Genomic DNA, 18,359 nt, shown 5'->3' on the forward strand with positions numbered 1-18,359 from the left:
AGTGTTATGGCTCAATGGCTAAATTCTCACCTTGAAAACTCTGGGAGCCCATATAGGCACCAGTTCATGTCCTGGAGGCTCCACTTCCAATCTACTTCTCTGCTTATGGCCTGGGGAAACAGTGGAAGATGCCCCAAAGCCTTGGAACCCTGCACCCATGTGGGAGACTCTGAAGAAGCTCCTATCTCCTAGCTTTAAAACAGTTCAGCTCCAGCCATTGAAGCCACTTCGGGAGTGAACCAGCAGACAATAGATTTTTCTGTCTGTCTTTCCTTCTCTCCATAAATCTGACCTGTCTTTCCAATAAAAATAAATAAAACTTAAACAAATAATGTCCCTCTCTAGAAACTGATGAGTGAAGAAAGGCAGGTCCAAAGTGGTCACCAAAACACAAACACCATTACAGGCCCCAATCTTAACATAAGAGGAAAGGAAAGTGGGCAGTAGGATCAGACTGTGTTTTCCTGAGGTCATGTCGCTGGTCCCCTGAGCCACAGCTTTCACTCACTCAGAGTGCAATTTGTTCAGGCAGTGCAGCTGGGGGCAACAGGGCTTCGGAAACAAAAGTGCTGGCTGGTAAGAGAAAATCAAAATAATCCCCATTAAGCTCCCATTATGTTAAAAATTAGAAACTCTAATGAGAGGCTTCTAGGGCAAGTGGAGCAGCAGGGGAGCACCTCTGATGGACGCTGTCCTGGGAGGAGTCACTACTGTCACCATGCACAAGCTGAGTGCCCGAGCACTCAGTTCCCCGGCCCCCCATGACTCAGGAATCATGATGAAGACAGAGACCCAGCCCCAGGGCCCAGCTGGCTTCCAGGGAGCCCCTCCACCTAAAGAAGGATTATCTTCAACCTGAATTTGCTTAATAGTTGTCCAGAAACTCTCTCTGAATATGCTTAACTTTTATAGTCAGGGATTCCTTTTTTTTTTTTAATTTATATTATTTTTATTTGAAAAGCAGAGCTATGGAAAGAAAAGATAGAGTATTTCCACCCACTGGTTCATGTCCCAAATGGCCACAATAGTCAGACTTTGGGTCAACTTCTGCTGCTTTCCCAGGCCATACACAGGGCTGGATAGAAAATGGAATAGTTGGGCCCGGCGGTGTGGCCTAGTGGCTAAGGTCCTCACCTAGAATGCGCCGGGATCCCATATGGTTGCTGGTTCTAATCCCGGCAGCTCCACTTCCTCTCTATCCTCCTCTCTGTATATCTGACTTTGTAATAAAAATAAAACAAATCTTAAAAAAAAAAAAAAAGATTTAAAAAAAAAAAGAAAATGGAGTAGTTGGGACATGAACTGGAGCTCATGTAATCTAGTGCTGCAGGCAGAAGCTTAGCTGACTATACCACAGTATCAGACCACCCCCAGCCCCAGATTCTTTTATGTATAGTTCTTAAAGAACTCCCTCACTTTTATGGCCCTAAAATTGGGTTCTCATCAGCCTATTTCTGGATGTTTTTACTAAAAGAAGGCTGCTGAGGCATGCTTCTTTCCCCTGACAATGAGCAACTACGGGACCTGGCAATGATTTCCAGGGTCTTCTATGCTCAGACCACCTCTCCTCATCAGCTCTGTGTCACCTCCTGGCACAACAAGGCCCAGTGGTGAGGCATCATCTCCCAGCTCTGAGTCAACAGCATGCTCGACAGCACTTAGCCCTGTACAGGGAGTCTGTGGGGGCTCTCCATCCTCACTCCCCACACTGCTGCCAGAGCAAAGAGGAAGATTATCAGACAGCAAGTCAGTGTTTGTTATTATTACCCTGATGTGTCATAAATCCACGTGGTGCAATAAATGAAGGCAAGGCTCTGTTCTCACTTTGCAGGCTGCCAATAGTTTTATTGTAACAGCTCAAAGATGCGCGTTTTCCTTTTTAGGCAGAGTAGAGGAAGCTGTGAAATTCAAAGAGCAAAACAAAAGGATGCTCCCTGCAGTGTATGAGCCAGGTACTATCGCTGAGCCAGCTCATCAGGAGCGTCAGATGTCTAATGTTAGGAAATGGCAAAGCCTTCCAAAGCCCACAAGCACTCATCTGAATTCATTTTCATGCCAATGTCTCAGTGCTGTCTTGTTCCCGTACGCACGGGACTTCGAGGTTTGCTTTCAGTGATAAACCTGAGCTGATTATAACATCACAAATGGCTTCTGGAACTCATTAAAGTTGGCAAATGAGCATTAGTGAGACACTTGCAGAGGCTGAAATTGTGATCATCTGTCCAATTCGGCAATTAGAGCTCAGGGGGTGAAGAGAGGGGCGGTGAGAAACCTTCCAGCTCCCAGCAGGATTATGATCTGTTTCAGATGTCTGCGGTGAGAAGCTCCTGCCCTGGCTTTTCTTCCTTCACACCCGTGCACCCCCAGTACAGAAGGCAAGGGAAGCCCTTGAGAAATGCTTCACCTCTGCACTCTGCCAAGTTCAAAGCCCAAGAGGGGCCTTTAATCACACCCTCTACGTACCTGACACTTCATTAATTATTATGATTTGGGGGTGGGTGGGGGAGGCAGGTCAGAATCTCTCCTCTTTGGTAGCAAATTCTATTTCTGATTTATTTTAGAATCCAGTCCTTTCTCCCTGTACTTTTTCCCACTCAAATGTTAGCCATGCAAGATTTTTTAGCCCTCTGGTTATGGGCCTTCCTGTCTTCACCTGGAATCTTACAGGTTATTTTCCCCTAAACTAGACATGCGGGGAGTCTGTGGTCTACTTGACATGTCATTGTGCCTTTGGACATTTTAAGCTGTTGAGCACACAGTTGATACTCAACATACAAATACTGATTTGTTTACTTTGAAAATAGTCTCCTAGCACATTCTATAATCACCACCTCTACTCCTCTGGTTAGCAATAATCTTCTCTGTACTGTACCCCAAAACCAGGCCCTCCTTATGACCTTTCAATCAAAACTGTTCAAGTTTCTTTCAGAGCCCCCTAATATTACACTGCTTTGCTTTAGTCTCAGTGGTGATCAGCAAATGCTACCACAGAAACCTTGGTTCTCCAAGTTTGAGTGTTTTCACAAATCCAAAGTTTCTCTCTTATTCTTCACCTTAATACATTCTATCTCCAGTTAATTTATAACCAGTGTAATCAGCAGAAACTTTGGAAAAACTGAGGTCATAATTCCTGAATCTGGTCTGAATTTGGTACTTGGTCCCTCAGCTCAAAATTAATATCATAAATTTGCTGGAAAAATGCTTTCCACTTTCTGAATGTGAACTAGCCTTGGTTATACACAAAATTTGGTATCTGGCTTAACACATTATTGAAAAGAAAAGGCCATTTCCCGCTCCATCCTGGGCCTGTTCCCCACTGCTGAGCTTACCCCAACACACACACATGCTCACATACATTCACATATGCACTTACACATATGCAATGAGTTGCTGAGGGTGGTGAAAATAAAATCGTTCCTTGAATCTCCCTTAAGTTGTTTCATTGTCAGGAAATTATTGGTTTCTAAAAGACGATATAGACAGAGTCAGGGGGCTTTTGCATAGCTGTATAAAGTGGCACAAGCCCCAAGCTTTACTATTTCTTTAAGGCTGCTCTGGCATATGTCTCCCCTGAGGCAAGTAAACAGATTCACATCACTAAGCATTTATCACATGCTTACTTTGTACCCAATACTATATTGTCCCTTATATTGTCTTAAACTTCTTTTTCTCATATTCTTTAGGGTTTTTAACCTTTTCTCTTTAAGGCAGGTGTAGTATTCTGATTGTATAAATGGGCCAGCATGGTGACATGGCTGATAAGGCCACTTCCTGTGATGCCAGCATCTCTGTTGGATGCCAGTAGAATCTGCTATTGGCTGCTCCACTTCTAATCCAGCTACCTGTTAACGAGCCTGGGAAAGCGGTGAAGGATGACCCAAGTGCTTATCATTCACTTGCATGATCCTGCCACTCACCTGCAAGACACAGAAGAAGCTCCTGGCTCCTGGCTTCAGTCTGGTCCATTGCTGGCCCTTGTGGGTCATCTGGGGAGTGAACCAGCATATTGAAGCTATCTCTCTCTCTGTCTCACCTTCCCTCCCTCCCATATTCTCTCTGACTTTGTCTGTCAAATAAAAAGTGAATAAATCCTTAGGGGAAAAAAAAGAATGCCCACAGCATGACACCAGAGCCTACATGTTTTGTAGCCCTATGCATTATTAGACAAAGTACAGGATGGCCACTTGCATTTGACCTTTAGACAAACAAAATATTACTACATGGAACATATGAATACTGAAGATGCATTTGTTGTTTTTCTGAAATTCAAATTCCACCAAGGATTCGGTATTCTATTTGTTAAATTTAGCAAACCTCATTGTAGAGGTCTTCTATAAATTAAGATATCTGTATTGGGGTTGCTTCATTTGTAGTTTACATAGCTGGAATTTTAATATAGATTATAATGTTAATTCACTTCCACAAAGCAAAGCAAAGCCTCTTGGATTCCTTTTTCCTTCTGCTTATAGATGACTGGGTTGGTCTGATGACAATCCTCTCCCTGACAGTGTAGCTGAGTGCAAATTTCTTTTCTTTGCTGCCTATTGGCACCTGCTGGTCACCTGACTACACTGGGCTCTCCTCAGTGGCCAACTATGTCCTCCACTGTTACTCATCATTACTCAGCATTGTGGCAGGACTCCTTGACTCTTTCTAAGAGCTACAAGAGCTATATGGGTGAGTAGCTGCTTGCTTCCACATGACAGGGGCACCAGAAGGTGATGGCAAAGAATGAGGTGGTTGGAGTTCAGCAGAAAATGGCCCTCATCACAAGTCTGTTGGATAAAACATGTAAATAGACCATGGACATACCATCCAAAAAAACATACTCTTGATTATCTGTGTATGTTCTTCACTCTAATATCACTGCAGTGCACAACATCCACCTGCTTAGCTGCCTTCTTTAACCACTCAGATGTCCTGAGCTGAAGAAATGGTACCTGTTAGTTTAATGATTACCTGGATGCCAAACGTATTGCCCCTCAGATCACACAACACATTAAAGAACAAATACAAAGAACTTCAGAATTGGCTGATCTTGGTGAATGGATAACAGAACAGTGACCATCTATTTACAAGCCTGGATATTGATATCTCATGCCAATATTTAAAACATTTTAATAGAATTGCTATGAACTCAAAGTGAAATAATAATGGTAGTTCCAAGATCTATTATGATGTGCAAATATTTTGACATGAGCTAGTCTAGAGAAAGCACTTCACATGCATCATTAGTTTTTACCAAAGCCTTACAGAATGTTGCACATTTTTAGAACTATATTATAGACATAAAAAAAAAAAACTGAGGCCTCAAATAGTCAAGCAATGTGCCCAAGGTCACACACAAGGTTGTTAAATAACAGAACCTGCATTTAACCCTACAGAGTCTCCCTCCAGAGGCCACACACATGATTACTGCACATCCAGGCTTCTGTATCATAGGACCAGAAGCTAGAACTTTTGTAGTAAATAAATTATTTTTAAAATTTTCAAATCTGTTACTGACTTTTACTTCAAAAGCATGAAGTGTTCTCTTTGTTAAGCAGTAAAGAATGCCCAGGAGGAGAAGGTGGGTGGTAAGTGGCCTAAATGGTAAGATTAAATGAGGTGCTGCACGATTAGTAGACAGCTTATACCACGTGTGACTCACCACCCAGGCTGGACAACACCACAGCTGGTCTGTGGCCTGGTTCGACTCCACAAGTACACGAATCACTGCCTTGGATATCACAGCTGTGGCAAGTCACCAAAAGAGACTCTAAATGCTTATTCTCATTTTCTGTGCTTATCTCAAGGTTAACTGGCAATAAACAACCCATGGATGAGCACTAGTCTGTGGAACACATTTTGAGCAGCACTGCTATAGATAAGATCAGCTTAGCACACAATTAATTCAAATACACAAATGACTAATGAATTAGATGCCTGGCTTATATTTCTTCTCTCTCTTCCTCCTCCCTCTCTCTGTGACACTTATGGGTGTACACACACACATATCCACATACACACTGCTGAGTATTCCTGAAATGTTTATTTAAAACCTACCACACTTTCTTGATATTTTTCTAGGTTTTCAAAATATAATCATGAACAAGATAGCTCAAGTCTCTTTTTTTCAGAAAACTTGTATTCTAATCCAACCAATACTTTAGTTCCCAAAAGTCTGGGTACCATTTTGAGGCCTTGCCAATTCTATGTGTCTGTGAAATTCATTTAATCCCCTTCTGAGCAAATTTTCCAGGCTACTAAAAGAAGTTGTTAGTATCTACTCTAACGTTGTATTGTTAGGATTAACTGAGACACTATGGAAACCTTTTGAAAGCCAGCAAGGTAGAGCAACGCCAGCTCATACTTCTACCATGTCTACCTCTCTGGGACAGAGACCACAGCATTTCTGTCTTTGCCTCCTCGGCAACAAGCTTAAGTGCTTGGCAAGTAGCAAGCCTCTGTGAAGGTGTACAAGACACTGTTCATAACATCCTGTATATGAGGTACACTGTTTAAAATATTGCACCTGTTCATCAACTGCTTCAAATCCAGTGTACCTCCAGGAAAAGTATATTACGTTATCCCAGGGTACAACATACATAATCCCACTCTCAAGTCATAAGTTTGTAAGAATTCAAGTTCTAAACATACACTTTCTAAACATTTATTACACAAGAGCTTATTTTATTGATTGGTGTCACACTCTGAAAATGTTCTAAGGGCCTTTTTGATAAATTGATCCTAGAAGTAGTTATGCTGGTGCTACCAGTTCTGCTCATACCCACGCTCACTAGGGTTACAAGCTGTAGCCAAGTCATAAAAGTCCCCTTAGTTGGGGAAGCATTTGAAAGGAATTCTCAATCAGCAATAACATGAAAAGAAATGTAATTAGTCTATTTCTCTTTAAAAGCTTGACTTTCTTGTTAGGTATGCCTCTTCCAGGATGTGGAGGCATCCTCTTTGAAGATGAAATGATGTTACTATTAGAGTTAGGGACATGAATGTTCTTCACATGTCATGAAAGGGTACAGCTCATACAGTGGTAATTTTTACAAGGTATAAGGCTGACACTGTAGGGGGCACTAACATAATAAAAACACAGCAATCTGCATGGAGACATACTTAGTCATAGGAACAAAATGAATATACAAAACATGCAACAATCCAGCATATCAGTACCATGGGTGAGGGACCTGGAAACAATGGGACTTCAGAGGCAGGGAAAATAAAATCAAAAAAGGCTCTAGGTAGGAGTGACTATATGAGACAGATCTTCAAAGATTTCTCCAGCCATTCAGGGTATTAGAAGAGATGGGGATGTGTTTGTCACAGGCAGGACAGCTGAATGAGCTGGCTTCTTTGTAAAAAGGGGTTAGTAGAGTTAAGGCAAGTAGTCATTATATGCATCCAGGCATAGGGAAAGGTAACATTGGAAACAGGAGCTAAAGGTACAGAACTCAGCAAATACCAGACTGAGAAGTTCATACTTCACAGTGGGATCACTCACAATCTGAATATTGCTTAAAGAAGAACAACAGAACAAGGAAGAATGAAGGGAAAACACGAAGTACAGCACTAAGTACAAACCAAGTAGGAAAAAACAGTAAATAGAAATCTAGACTGGTTATAATCAATTCACGACCTTGGCTAACACAATGGAGATAGAAGAGGAGCGGGACAGGAGCCCCCAGGCCTTATTAAACCACCATCTGCAACGTCACCATTTCCTGTGGGCACCAGTTCATGTCCTGGTTGCTTCAGTGCTAATATGAGTTGAGCTCCCTGCTAATATGAGTGGCAAAGCAGTGCAAGATGGTGTACATTTCTGTGTCCCTGCTACCCACAGGGAAGACCTAAAAGAAGATTCTGGCTCCTGACTTTGGCCTTGCTCAGCTTTGGTTGTTGTGACCAGATGGAGAATAAACAAATAAATAAAACATTTCTATCCATCGATCTATCTATTTATCCTTCCCACTTTTTCTGTAACTCTTTCAAATAAAGAAATAAATCTCTCCAAAAAAGACTTTGAGGGGCTGGTGCCAAGGTGCAGGATGTTAAGCCTCTACCTACAACGTCACCATGGTGCCTGTCTCAGCTGTTTTACTTCCAGTTTAGCTCCTTCCTAATGTGCCTGCTAAAGCAGCAAAAGATGGCTCAAGTACTTGGGCCCCTATGCTTCCATTAGGGACCTGAAAGAAGCTACAGGCTCATGTACTCAGCTCTGGATGTTGTGGCCATTTTGGGAATGAACCAGAGAATGCAAGAACTCTTTCTCTCTCTAAATCTGGCTTTTAAATAAAAATAAGCAAATCTTTAAAAAAAAAATGTGTTGAACCAAAATCAACGTATCTTGTAATTCCACTATTGACGAACTTTTTGAAGTACCCTCACACAATAACCTTTAAAACTAAATAAGGTGTAGGGCCCGGCGGCGTGGCCTGGCGGCTAAAGTCCTCGCCTTGAAAGCCCCAGGATCCCATATGGGCACCGGTTCCTATCCCGGCAGCTCCGCTTCCCATCCAGCTCCCTGCTTGTGGCCTGGGAAAGCAGTCGAGGATGGCCCAAAGCTTTGGGACCCTGCATCCGCGTGGGAAACCCGGAGGAGGTTCCTGGTTCCCGGCTTCGGATCGGCGCAGCACCGGCCTGTTGTGGCTCACTTGGGGAGTGAATCATCTGACGGAAGATCTTCTTCTCTGTCTCTCCTCCTCTCTGTATATCCGGCTTTCCAATAATAATAAAAATCTTAAAAAAAAAAAAAAAAACTAAATAAGGTGTAAAATTCCATTCTCCAGTCACATCAGTCACATGTCAAGAACTCGCCTCAAGTGACTGCTGTAGTGGACTGCAGAAAAAAGAAGATTTCCATCACAGTAGACCACGCAGATTGCTACGCTTTGGGGGACCAACTAGGCATAAAGGTGAAGCAGGACTCACCTGAATAGCCAAGAAAGGCAGCACCATGAGCAGCCAAGATGACTTCAACAGGGGCTGAGTTTAGGAAGAGAGATACTTTGTGTCAGGCAAACACCAAGAGAGATGAAGAGTATGCACAAATCCTGATGAGCATGGTGCAGAGAAAGGCTGGGGAGCGCCAAGAGCCCTGCGGGATCTCTCAGAGCTGGCTCAGGAACCAGGGTCCTGTTGGCTGATCCTCTTCTGGGTCTTTTCTCTCAGTTTGGGCAGCTCCCTTATTATCACAAAAGACCCCTAAAGATCCCTAAAGACCCCTCCCCAGCCAACGACCGACACACACACACACTCACGGAGTGGGGGTGGAATGGAAGGGCGCAGCCCTGGAGTTTTGCTGCCCTCCCCGCCCAGCTCCTGGGTGTCAGCTGTACTCTTTTTTCTCACCAGACATCTTGCACTTCCTCTCCCCTAACCACCTCTGGTTTGATCCTTGGAAAGTCCCCTTGCCCTTAGTTAACTTGATTGCTTCCTCTTCGAACTGCTGCTTCTTACAGAGACTGTCACTCTTGGACTTGCCTTCCCTTCTCTCTCAGCTCTGAACCCAGGGTCTGCCACTGTCCTCAGTGGCAGCATTCTCCTCTCCCATGGACTAACTTGCATCTGCACAACCAGGGCCCAGCATTGTGGCTGCAGAATCCCACCCGCCAACCCTGAGGGGTCTCCCTTGCAACGGGCAGCCACCTACCCAAGAGGACTGTCAGCGCCACCCACGCCCTTCGCATTGTTCTCCCACTCTTCCAGAGGGTCACCTCTCACCTCCTTCTACCTCCGGCCACAGCCAACAGCCCCTGTCCACTGTGTACTGCAAAATGAGGCAAGGAAAGCATATGGATCATACCTTACCTCCTCAGTCCCAGTCAGGCAGCCAGAACTTGCAGGACTCAGAGAGAAAGATGTACACTCTTACAGTGTGTATGTGTGTTTGTGCGTGCGTACAGGGCTACCATAAGCTTCACCTTCTGGGTGGAGCAATTAGACAAGTTCCCCTTCCTCCAGGCTACTGTAGCCCACACCGGGTACGGTGTGTTGAGCAAAACCAGGGCTAGGGTTGAGCTCTTCTTTGCCCCCTGCATCCTACAGTGGCCTGAACACACCCATCACCAAATGTACTGCCTGCTCAACTGTGTCTGCACTGTACACTCTGCCTTCTCTCCCCAACAGCCTGAGATCCCACACAGCCTGGCCCCTCTCTTGAGCCAGTCCCTTCATTTCTGTGTGAGGACCCAAAGCTCTTCACCCCCTTCAAGCCGGCATTCCCCCCAGCTGTCTTCCGTGCCATCAGCTCTACCTCTCTTCAGGGTCACTCCAACACACCAACAAGAGGAGCCATCACTCTTCTTCAAGTGTCCTCCCTCAGCCCCAAGTACACCTCTGGCCAATGTCCCTTCTCAGTTGTTGCTTATAGCAAAACCTCTTTCTCTTTTTCACCTCCCATTCTCTCCACACACTCTCCTCAGACTTTTTCCACTCCACAGAAATTGTTCTTGTCAAGGTCATCAGTGACCGTTCGGAGGACAAGCACAATGTTTAAGTTGTCGGTCCTCACCCTACATATTTTGGCAGTATCTGATTAGATGCCTCCACCCCTCCTGCCTGAAACAATTCTCTTATCTTCCAACACCCACCAGCTCCTCTTCCCTCCTACTCTACAGGCAGCTCCTTCTCTTTTGCTACTTAATCTCCACGTGTTGAGGTGACACTGGGGCCTCTCCTCCACCCACACCCTCTCTCTACCCAACTCTATGTAGACTGGAGGCTGAAAAGGCACTTATATCCTGATGAACCCCAAACGTTTAGAACCAGACTCATACCCAAGTGTTTACTCAACATTTTTTCTTGGACATGAAGCGTAAGACCTGCAAAAGAGAAACTAGATTTGCCCCACTCCCAGTTTGCCGCTCTTCGTGTCTTCTCCATCTTGTTAAATGGCACCAGGAGAACACAGTCATCATCCATCTTTCTGTTTCCTCACACACTGCCCCCCTTAAATCCAAATCAGCGTCAGTGAAAGTGTGAGTCTAAACAAAACTGGTAGCTGCACCCCATCCTGGGAGGGGCGCTTAGGTTCAAGTTCTGGCTCCAGCCGTAACTCCAGCTTCCTGCTAAGGCACAGGCTGGAGGCCACAGGTGATGGCCCCAGTGATGGAGTCCCTGCCACCTGTGTGGGAGACCTAAATCCAGCTGCAGGCTCCTGGTCTGGAAAGCTGGCCCAGGCAAAGCTGTTGCAGGCTTGGGGGATGGCGTAAATCCATGTATGGAAAATCTATCTTTCCTGTCTTTGAAATAAAACAATGCATTTTTAAAAAATTAATTTAAAAAGTAAAAATTGAATAGTGCTCTTCTCAGCCCGGCCCCTACTGCCATCCTAGTTTATGCTCCCAGGAGGAACCCGGTCTTTGGCCCTCCTGTGGAGGTTGGGGCCTCTCTGATGTATCTCTTATAAACATCAGCAAGACTCAGTTTTTACAATACAGACCAGATACTGTCACGGTTCTCCCTGCTCCCAAGCCTTCCTGTGACTCTGACAGTGGTCCATGGGCTCCGCAGGGGTCTGGCCTCTGGCCCATTGCCCACAGCTCTGGCTTTTTACGGATCGCCGTAACCAGGCACATCCCACCTCTAGGACTTTGGCTGGCTGATTTTCTCCAAACCCCAGGTTTGCGGGGCTCCTTCCATTACGTTTATGTGTATGTGCTTAGACATCTCCTAAGAGAGGCAGCGTCTGTTCAAAAAATATACGCTCGGCTCCATTTTTTCGCGGCAACCATCTACACCTACGCTGTTGTCACCTGCGTTGTTTTCTCTCTCCCCCTCTCCTACTAGAACCTAAGTTGCACGCGGGCCGCTGCCTCCTCGTCTCCTGCCTTGCAGCACTGCCTGGCACCTAACAGCTGCTCAGGGAGCACTTGTGCAGTGGCTGCGTTGCCTCCAAATTCTATTCCTCCCGAATCTGTAGCCCCTTCCTCCTTTCCTATCCGGCTTCTCCGAGAACGTGAAAACTCCCCGCGCTTTCCCGCTCGGACGCAGCCTTTCCCGAGCGGCTCCTTTAAGCCGACTGCGCCGGAGGGGCGGGGCGCCCGGGAGGGGCGGGGCCTGCGTGCTGCGTGCGTGCGCGTTCCGGAGGCGCCGCGCTCCCGAGGCCACCGCCGCCGTCGCCGCGCAGAGCCGGAGCCCCGGCCGAGAGGAGGGAGGAGGAGGCGGAGGAGGCGGCGGAGGAGGCGCCGGACCGGGGAGGGGTGAGTGAGGGGCGGGGAGGCCCCGCGGGCCCCTGAGGGTCGGCCGCGCCGGGGAAGGGGCGGCTCAGGGCCGCCGGTCAGTCCCGGGCTCCCCCCGCCGGTCCTCCTCCGCCTTGGCTCCCGTGTCCGGGGCGGCGGCCCGGGGGCCTGGCCGGCGGGAGGGGCGGGAGCTCGGGGAGGCCCTGCCGCTGCCGCCGGGGCCGGAGCCAGCCACGCCTGCGGACCGAGCCCGGTCGGCTTGTGGCTGGGCCTGCGGGAGACGGACGGGAGGGGCCCGGGTCGGGTGTGGAAGAGAAAGAGGACATTGTGTCCCGCACCCTCCAAGCCCCCGAGGTGTCACGGCACAGACCGGTTTCCCTCGCCCGGACCTCGTGTCCTCGCCCCTCAGCTGCTGAGAGGTGCGGAAGATTGCACTCGGCTAAGCCTTTCTCCTGAACTATAGGGTTAGAGCTCCCTTCCACGCCGGCTCCCCTTCGGGAGGGGCTTGGGTGGAGGGGTCGGTGGTTTTTCAGCCACGGACTTGCGGGCAGACTGGACCGGGGTCCGCTCGTGTTCACTTGTCAGGGTCTCCCCCTTTGATCCCCCGAATGGAGAGGACTGACGCCTCTGGCGTCCCACTGCACCTCCCGGCCCCTTTCCCGCCCTCTTTGCCCCGTGTCTTCGGTATGCCGTGTGTTAGCCTTCTCAGCCTGGGCTTTGCAGGGATCCATGTCTTTCCCCAGGTTTGGGGAGGGAAGAGGTCACAGCGTGGTGCTGGCCTCCCTTGCATGGGGGTGTGTGTGTAGGGGTGTCAGGTTGGCGGCCGAGTCCCTGACCCCCTTGCCCAGGACGCGCCGGGCAGTGACTTCAGCTGAACTGCGAAATCCTTGACTGCAGGGGGAAGAGGGGACAGGTGTGTCCTCCCACCTCCTTGGGAGTGAGCACTCTTCTTCGGGCTGAAAGCCAGGATGTAGGGAACCTTTGACCTCTTGCAAAAAAAAAAAAAAAAAAAAAAAAGAACAGCGTTTAAGAGTAACGTGTTTATTTGGGGGATAGAAAATCGTGTAAGAAATAAAGTGGACTCACCAGGCAGGAGGAGGTTAATGGGACCCAGGATTGCAGGTAGCCACTGTTGGCTTATTCGGGGGTGACAGGTGGTGTTTCTGGTGTGTTTGTTTTGCAGTAAGAATCAAGTATCAACTCTCGCATTCAACTTTTTTGAAGGGACTCCTGCCTTCGCAACCACGCCCAAGGGCAGTCTCAGAAAAGATGCTGTTGGAAACAGGATTTGGAAACTTTCTTTGGGTTTCCTGTCAGAATGTGTGGGGGTGGGCCTGTCAGTGTACGGCGGGCGCGGCTTTTCTTTGATGTAGTAGGTTTGTGTGATACTTTGACACGGGAAGCTCTGAGTTAGGCCTCAGGTCCCCTTGCTGTCTTTATTATGCGTTTCTCTAATACTTTCTGTTCTGAAACTCTTTTTCGTATTTTTTTAATGCGGTGATTCAGGGAAGCTTACGCTGTTTCCTTGGTGTTTCGAATTGTGTTCTTTCTTGAAACGTGCTTGGGTATAAGGTGTTGAGGATTACACGTGTTTGATATTTATTGAATGAGTTGGATGATTACAGAGCCGTGTCTACTATTTATTATTTTTTATTCTCATTTTGAGAAGTACCTCATGTTAAGATTTTGTATTTCACATAGAATACTTGCAACAGTTTTCAACCTTTTCTAGGCCCCTGCCACTTTCCCTACTATGATAAAGTATATGGACTGTATCCCCAGGAAAAGAAAAAAATAAAGGGCATTCTATAAAAACTTTGCCTTCAGTCTCAGAGGCCTTGTGAAGCTAACCTTTGACACTTGTCTCGGAATCCTTGAGTGTTACTCAGTTACATATCCGAACTCTTCACAAGCCTTGGTTTATTCTTTGGCCTCAGGAATGACTGTGTGTGTCTACCTTTGTCGTCAAAATTCTGGATCTTGGACAACAAGATTTAAGACTGATTGCTGTTAAAGTTTTGTGGAGAAAAGTTAGTTCTCATTAAAAAGTATTACTAGTCGATTTTGAGTTAATATGCTGATGGTTTCTAAAATATAAAATTTTTCCAGTTAGTCACTTTTGGCACCTTAAAAATCATGGTCACAAGCAGCCCATGGATTTTATTGTTCAGATTACTTTTTAGCAGTGTGGTAATTAGTTAAAAATGTTCACAGATCAAACTGTTCATTTCTCTTCATTTAAGCTTATTCGTGTGTGTGGTTTTCACATAGTTAGTAATTGTTATCATTCAAAATTAATTAAACAGGTACCTATTAAATGCCAGCTTGTGGATAAAACAAAGTCCTTGCTGTCTAATCAAGGAAGACAAGCTATGACAGCTAGCTGTAGAATCTGTCTTGTGATAGGAGATTGGCAGAAGGGTAATAAAGTAGGATGAATGGCTCCAGCAGTCTGGAAGACTGGAGAGGAAGCTGGGGGCTGAGGTGTTATGCACTCTGTAGGGGAAAAGGGTTACAGCAGGAGGACTTGTACTAAAGACCCATGAGTGTACTTGACTTTTTGGAGAACAGCTAGCAGGCCAGTGTTATTGGCAGACAATAACAGAAGCAAAAGTGAGAAAACCTTAGGTGGAGAAGTAGCCAGTGCCACTATGTGGTCCATAGGCCAGAGTAAGAACTTAAGATTTAAGGGAACGGACAGGTGGGAAATCCCTGTACCTACAAAAATGTATCATGGCAAATAACAAAAATTAAAAAAAAAACCAAACCAATAAAACAACTCCGGGTTTTACTTTGAATGAGATGCGCAGCATTGGGGGAGTTTGAGCAGAAGAGACCTGTTCTGACTTGGGTTTGTGAGCATCATCCTGGCTGCTGTGTGGAAATCTGCTTGGGGTTGGGGAAGCAAGAGTGAAATTGCAAGACCATCAGGAGATTAAATCATCTTGCTTTCTAAACTGTTTCAGTGATTGCAAAGTAATCTTCCTGCTGTTGGATGTGTAGGTAGTCTATTCCATTTCTCCCCTCTTCCCCCATAAAGTAACAGTGAAATCCACACTTGTATATGCAATATTTTCTCCTCTTTGGGAATATTACCTTGAGGTTCCGTTCCAGAAGGACTACGAGATCAGTGTAAAGTGAAAATGTTTGTCTCCTGGTGCTAGTTTTGACAGTCATAGTTTTGGGTATAAGTTGGATATTAGTAACATTTTAAAGACAGTTTCAGTCATGAAAAGAGATCTTTTAGATAGTTAAATTGAATTTAGCTCACATCTCTAACATTTAACAACAGGGTGCTAATTGTTGAGCAGGGTCTCTGCCCTTGGGGCATTTTTCCGTTCTGTTGTAATTTATGATCTAGTAGTTAAATAGCATCACATCTTGCTAGTGCTGTTTACTGTTATTCATGAACTTTGTTAGTGTATGATTGATGATATTTTATAATGCTTTTTTTGCAAATGATATTTAATAAGTAATTCATTTAAATGGTAAATTTCTGTTTTGCATTATGCTTTTATAATCTTAGAGCTTTGACCTCCCGGTGTTCTCTTCTTTGCAGTAAATTATGCAGCTAGTACTCAGTTGAGGACTCTCACAGTTGATTTTTTGAATTGTTGTAATTCTTTATGGTTATTCAAAAAATAATCATACTGTTGTTTTTGTTAAGTAAGATCAGCCTTATGTCATTTGAAACGTTGTTTAGTGTGTGGAGGATGATAATATCAGTATGTTTTAGTAGAAAGTTGTACCACTGAGATGGCTTTGTTCAGCATTTCTGAATCTGGTGTGACTGAGGTTTGACATCTGTGAGAGGAGTAAACTGAGTTACCAGAAAACACCTAGCATTGTGTGATACACGTGCTAGGGGCCAGTAAATGCTCTTGTGTCCAAGAATCTCATTGCAGACGTTCAGTCAAAATAGCTCATGTAAAGCACATTTATATCTTAATATTGTGGTGCTGCTAAAATTTTGAATATAAACTTGCTTCTTCCCGGTGTTCCTTTTCAAATTGAACTAATTGCTTGTAAGGAGAGTTAATGACATATTTCTAAGGATTTTTTTGCACATTCTAATGTCATATCGTTATTGCACGTCTTCATGGCAAATTTGCATCTTTTGGAAAAGATTTGCTCTAAAAATTATTTAGGTTTTCATACGTTACTGAGACTGCTGAAACACTCATTTTTCTTTTGTGTGTATGAAACTTGGGAACATAAGCAGTAATTTTTGTGTGCTTTTTACTGTGTCACAACGAGAAATGATGTGCCCCATTCACATTGAGTTGTTAGAATGGTTATGGGCTTGTAGTGGATGGTTCACATTCCCAGTCTCCTTGGCTGGCAGTTTTGAGATGACTGGTAGGATGGAAGTTTGTCTGAAAACTAAATGATCCAATTTTTGAACCTCCCAGCTTAGCTCTGTTCATGCTCATGCTGTTCTTCTGATCAGCAAAGCAGTTGAGCAGAAGTGTGTCGTGCTCTCGTTTCCGCTTCAAAGTAGGCCTGTTGTAGGTAGAAGGTACAAACGTGCACACACACAAACACACCAGAAAAAAAAAAAGGGGGAAATTGTGTGTGATTTTTAAGGTAGAGTTGAAACAGGAAATGATGTGCTTTTAAAAGTGGTCCAAAATCATGCTTTTAATATAATTTTCAGAAATACATGATTTACACATGGAGGATGAAATGTTTTGTGAAATAAACTTCAATCATTGGACAAGTCAATGGCCTTTTTGCAAAGTACTAAGACTTACTTATTTGGGCTATATATATATATATATATTTAGTTTGGCTAAATCTGAAGGATTTCTTTATAAATCACTGCAGTTTTCTCAGTGTTTTCTGTCTTGGGCCTATTTAGTATACATTGATAATAGAGAGTGGTTGTAAGTGTAAAATGGTTAAGATTAGCCAGATTTAAAATTAAATATATAATCCTACATTTGGCTTCAGAATATGGTTAAATCATACCATATTTCATAAGAATAGGAAATGCTAAAAAAAATCGATACTGTCGGGTTAATTAAAATCTGAACTGCCTTACTTGCAACTCAGGTGTGTACACATTATTTACCCAAGGTTTTTGTATTGCTTGTCCATTTATTCTGATGTAAGATAATCTTTCTCAGGATAGGAATGTCGTTTTGCTATCAAAGACAAAACCAAAGTAAGATACGAAGAACTGGATGGAGGTATTGTTTGCACACATCACAAAAGCAGTTTGTATGGTAGATTTTTAGAAAGTCTTGGTTCGCATCAAGTATTTCAAATCTGTCAGATGTGTAAACTGGAGAGTAAATTTTTTTCCTTGTGTTTTTAGTGAATTTTTTTAAAAAGATTTATTTATTTTTATTGGAAAGACAGATATACAGAGAGGAGGAGAGACAGAGAGGAAGATCTTCCACAGTGGCTGGAGCTGAGCCAGTCTGAAGCCAGGAGCCAGGAGCTTCTTCTGGGTCTCCCACGCAGGTGCAGGGTCCTAAGGTTTTGGGCTGTTCTCAGCTGCTTTCTCAGGCCACAGGCAGGAAGAAGAAAGGGAAGTAGAGCAGCCAGGTCATGAACCAGCACTCATATGGGATCCCAGCGCATTCAAGGTGAGGACTTTCATTGTTAGGCTATCGTGCCGAGCCCCATAGTGATTTTTAAAATGAATTTTTGAAGATTTATTGATTTTATTAAAAAGTCAGATATAGAGAGAGGAGGAGAGACAGAGAGGAAGATCTTCTGTCCGATGCTTCACTCCCCAAGTGATTGCAATGACCAATGGCCTGTGCTCTGCCAATCTGAAACCAGGAGTCAGGAACCTCCTCCAGGTCTCGCACGTAGGTGCAGGGTCCCAAGACTTTGGGCTTTCCCAGGCCACAAGCAGGGAAATGGATGGATGGGAAGTGGAGCAGCCAGGATTAGAACCGGCGCCCCGGGATCCCGGCATGTTCAAGGCGAGGATGTTAGGTGCTAGGCCACGCCGCCGCGCCCTAAAATGAATTTTTAAATGGGTTCATATGATTAGATAAGTAGACTGTATTATAGAATAGTAAGCAAACAACTGTTATTGTAGCAAGTGAAATCTAATACAAATCTTTGAAATATATTTCGTTTACAGTAGAGCCCAAATCTGTTGATACCTTTGAAACTCACTTTTGAATTATTTGTATGCATGTGAAAATGTTGTATAATTTCCTTCAT

At 44.8% G+C, this 18,359-nt stretch overlaps 1 protein-coding gene and 1 long non-coding RNA gene across 2 annotated transcripts in view; one reads left to right on the forward strand and one right to left on the reverse strand.

The window, feature by feature from the left end:
- LOC131479489 (uncharacterized) overlaps positions 1-13,343 on the reverse strand; it is a 55,464-nt gene extending 42,121 nt beyond the window's left edge. The window contains exons 1-2 of the long non-coding RNA XR_009244892.1: positions 13,260-13,343; positions 5,651-5,733 (exon numbers count right to left, since the gene is read on the reverse strand). This is a non-coding gene — a long non-coding RNA (uncharacterized LOC131479489). The remainder of the gene's footprint in view (positions 1-5,650; positions 5,734-13,259) is intronic.
- Positions 12,058-18,359, forward strand: part of RAP1A (RAP1A, member of RAS oncogene family) — a 97,058-nt gene continuing 90,756 nt past the window's right edge. The window contains exon 1 of the mRNA XM_004581926.3: positions 12,058-12,194. The gene's annotated coding sequence lies outside the window, so the exon portion shown is untranslated. The remainder of the gene's footprint in view (positions 12,195-18,359) is intronic.

The sequence above is a fragment of the Ochotona princeps genome, chromosome 2 (assembly GCF_030435755.1).
Source record: "Ochotona princeps isolate mOchPri1 chromosome 2, mOchPri1.hap1, whole genome shotgun sequence".
NCBI lineage: Eukaryota > Metazoa > Chordata > Mammalia > Lagomorpha > Ochotonidae > Ochotona > Ochotona princeps.